Raw genomic sequence first — 4,215 nt, 5'->3', positions numbered from 1 at the left:
TTGACCCTAAGTCACACAGAGCCTTCTTGAAGGTCATGGTGCCTATGGTACAAGGTATTGAAAACTTCCCAGGATCTTGTCTCTTTTGAGGTAATTTCTGCCTAGACAAGTCATCCAGTTCTTTGGTGAGCAAAGGAGGTTCATTCTCCCAAGTCTCATTTCCAAATAACTTGTCATTTAGCTTCATGATTGCTCCAAGGTATTTAGCAACTTGCTCTTCAGTGACATACTCATCCTCTTCAGAGGAAGAATACTCATCAGAGCTCATGAAAGGCAGAAGTACGTCCAATGGAATCTCTATGGTCTCATTTTGAGCCTCAGATTCCCATGGTTCCTCATTGGGGAACTCAATGGAGGTTAGTGCATGCCCATTGAGGTCTTCCTTAGTGGCGTTCACTTCCTCTCCTTCCTCTCCAAATTCGGCCATGTTGATGGCCTTGCACTCTCCTTTTGGATTTTCTTCTGTATTGCTTGGGAGAGTACTAGGAGGGAGTTCAGTAACTTTCTTGCTCAGCTGTCCCACTTGTGCCTCCAAATTCCTAATGGAGGACCTTGTTTCAGTCATGAAACTTTGAGTGGTTTTGATTAGATCAGAGACCATGGTTGCTAAGTCAGAGGGGTTCTGCTTAGAATTCTCTGTCTGTTGCTGAGAAGATGATGGAAAAGGCTTGCCATTGCTAAACCTATTTCTTCCACCATTATTGTTGTTAAAACCTTGTTGAGGTCTTTCTTGATTCTTCCATGAGAAATTTGGGTGATTTCTCCATGAAGAATTATAGGTGTTTCCATAGGGTTCTCCTAGGTAATTCACCTCTTCCATTGAAGGGTTCTCAAGATCATAGGCTTCTTCTTCAGATGAAGCATCCTTAGTACTGCTTGGTGCATTTTGCATTCCAGACAGACTTTGAGAAATCAAATTGACTTGTTGAGTCAATATCTTGTTCTGAGCCAAAATGGCATTCAGAGCATCAATCTCAAGAACTCCTTTCTTCTGATTAGTCCCATTGTTCACAGGATTCCTTTCAGAAGTGTACATGAATTGGTTATTTGCAACCATTTCAATTAGCTCTTGAGCTTCTGTAGGCGTCTTCTTCAGATGAAGAGATCCTCCAGCAGAGCTATCCAAAGACATCTTGGATAGTTCAGAAAGACCATCATAGAAAATACCTATGATGCTCCATTCAGAAAGCATGTCAGAAGGACATTTTCTGATCAATTGTTTGTATCTTTCCCAAGCTTCATAGAGGGATTCTCCATCCTTCTGTCTGAAGGTTTGGACTTCCACTCTAAGCTTACTCAATTTTTGAGGTGGAAAGAACTTTGCCAAGAAGGCATTGACTAGCTTTTCCCATGAGTCCAGGCTTTCTTTAGGTTGTGAGTCCAACCATGTCCTAGCTCTGTCTCTTACAGCAAAAGGGAATAGCATAAGTCTGTAGACCTCAGGGTCTACCCCATTAGTCTTGACAGTGTCACAGATTTGCAAGAATTCAGCTAAAAACTGATGAGGATCTTCCAATGGAAGTCCATGGAACTTGCAATTCTGTTGCATTAGAGAAACTAATTGAGGCTTAAGCTCAAAGTTGTTTGCTCCAATGGCAGGGATAGAGATGCTTCTCCCATAGAAGTCGGGAGTAGGTGCAGTAAAGTCACCCAGCACCTTCCTTGCATTGTTTGCATTGTTGTTGTTTTCGGCTGCCATGGGTTCTTCTTCTTTGAAGATTTCTGTTAGGTCCTCTGTAGAGAATTGTGCCTTAGCTTCTCTTAGCTTTCGCTTCAAGGTCCTTTCAGGTTCAGGGTCAGCTTCAACAAGAATGCCTTTGTCTCTGCTCCTGCTCATATGAAAGAGAAGAGAACAAGAAAATGTGGAATCCTCTATGTCACAGTATAGAGATTCCTTGAGGTGTCAGAAGAACAGAAAAATAGAAGAAAGAGGTAGAAGAATTCGAACTTAATCAGATAGAGTTCGAATTGTGCATTGAGAAGGAGTGGTACTCCATAAATAAAAGGATGTGGGAAGAGAGGAGGGGCTTTTTCGAAAATTAAGTTAAAGAGATTGAAAACATTTTGAAAAACACTAATTAATTTTCGAAAATAAGAGTGGGAAAGAAATCAAGTGATTTTTGAAAAAGATTTTGAAATTAGAAATAAAAAAGATTTGATTGAAAACTATTTTGAAAAAGATGTGATTAAAAAGATATGATTGGTTTTTTAAAAAAAAAATGTGATTGAGAAGATATGAGTTGAAAAACTTTTTTTTTTTTTTAAAGATTTGATTTTAAAAATTAATAACTTGGCTATCAAGAAAAGATATGATTCAAACGTTAAACCTTTCTCAACAGAAAAGGCAACATACTTGAAATGTTCAATCAAATCATTAATTGTTAGCAAGTATCTTTGAAAAAGGAAAGAAATTGATTTTGAAAACATTTGATTGAAAAGATATGATTTGAAAAAGATTTGATTTTGAAAAACTTTGAAAACTTGAAAAAAATTGATTTGAAAACAAAATCCTCCCCCTTGTGCCATCCTGGCGTTAAACGCCCAGAATGGTATCCATTCTGGCGTTTAACGCCCAAAATGCTACCTTTTTGGGCGTTAAACGCCCAACCAGGTACCCTGGCTGGCGTTTAAACGCCAGTCTGTCCTTCTTCACTGGGCGTTTTGAACGCCCAGCTTTTTCTGTGTAATTCCTCTGCTGCATGTTCTGAATCTTCAGTTCCCTGTGCTATTGACTTGAAAATAGAACCAAGATCAAATAAACAATACATGCAAGACACCAAACTTAAAATTAGACACTAGACTCAAACAAGAAACATAAAATCTTTTTGGTTTTTATGATTTTGAAATTTTTTTTTGTGTTTTTTCGAAAATTATATGGAAATAGAAAATAAAAGTTTCAGAATTCTTAATTTGGATTCCAGGAATCATTGCAATGCTAGTCTAAGACTCCGGTCCAGGAATTAGACATGGCTTCACAGCCAGCCAAGCTTTCAAAGAAAGCTTCGGTCCAAAACTCTAGACATGGCCAATGGCCAGCCAAGCCTTAGCAGATCATTGCTCCAATAGCAAGATTGATAGAAATCAACAAGCTCTTGTGATGATTAGTTGAAACCTCGGTCCAATAAGATTAGACATGGCTTCTCAGCCAGCCAGATTTCAACAGATCATCATGAAACACTAGAATTCCTTCTTAAGAACTCTGAAGAAAAATACCTAATCTAAGCAACAAGATGAACCGTCAGTTGTCCATACACAAAACAATCCCCGGCAACGGCGCCAAAAACTTGGTGTGCGAAATTGTGATCATTACTTTTCACAACTCAAATAATCCCTAGTAATGGCCCCAAGAACTTGGTGCTCAATACCATGGCATAAACACAACTTTGCACAACTAACCAGCAAGTGCACTGGGTCGTCCAAGTAATAAACCTTACGCGAGTAAGGGTCGATCCCACGGAGATTGTTGGTATGAAGCAAGCTATGGTCACCTTGTAAATCTTAGTCAGGCAGACTCAAATGGGTATAGTGATGTACGAATAAAGCATAAAGTTAAAGATAGAGGTACTTATGTATTTCATTGGTAGGAACTTCAGATAAGCGTATGAAGATGCCTTCCCTTCCGTCTCTCTGCTTTCCTACTGTCTTCATCCAATCCTTCTTACTCCTTTCCATGGCAAGCTTATGTAGGGTTTCACCGTTGTCAGTGGCTACCTCCCATCCTCTCAGTGAAAATGTTCCTATGCTCTGTCACAGCATATGGCTAATCAGCTGTCGGTTCTCGGTCAGGCCGGAATAGAATCCAGTGATTCTTTTGCGTCTGTCACTAACGCCCCGCCTGCTAGGAGTTTGAAGCACGTCACAGTCATTCAATCATTGAATCCTACTCAGAATACCACAGACAAGGTTTAGACCTTCCGGATTCTCTTGAATGCCGCCATCAGTTCTCGCCTATACCACGAAGACTCTGATCTCACGGAATGGCTGGCTCGTTTGTCAGGCGAGCACTCGGTTGTCAGGCGATCAACCATGCATCGTGTATCAGGAATCCAAGAGATAAACACTAGAGCGTTATTTGCTTGTAGAACAGAAGTGGTTGTCAGTCACTTTGTTCATGAGTGAGAATGATGATGAGTGTCACGGATCACCACATTCATCAAGTTGAAGAACAAGTGATATCTTGGACAAAGAACAAGCGGAATTGAATAGAAGAACAAT

General features: G+C 39.9%; 1 non-coding gene across 1 annotated transcript; it reads left to right on the top strand.

The window, feature by feature from the left end:
• The first annotated feature begins 1,186 nt into the window (after window positions 1-1,186).
• On the top strand, window positions 1,187-1,294 carry LOC130937348 (small nucleolar RNA R71). The gene has a single exon (XR_009068569.1). It is a non-coding gene; the product is annotated as a small nucleolar RNA R71 (small nucleolar RNA).
• Window positions 1,295-4,215: the final 2,921 nt, after the last annotated feature.

Source organism: Arachis stenosperma, chromosome 6 (genome assembly GCF_014773155.1).
Source record: "Arachis stenosperma cultivar V10309 chromosome 6, arast.V10309.gnm1.PFL2, whole genome shotgun sequence".
Taxonomy (NCBI): Eukaryota; Viridiplantae; Streptophyta; class Magnoliopsida; order Fabales; family Fabaceae; genus Arachis; species Arachis stenosperma.
Note: the sequence above shows the minus strand (reverse complement) of the source record. Positions and strands in the feature narration are given on the sequence as shown.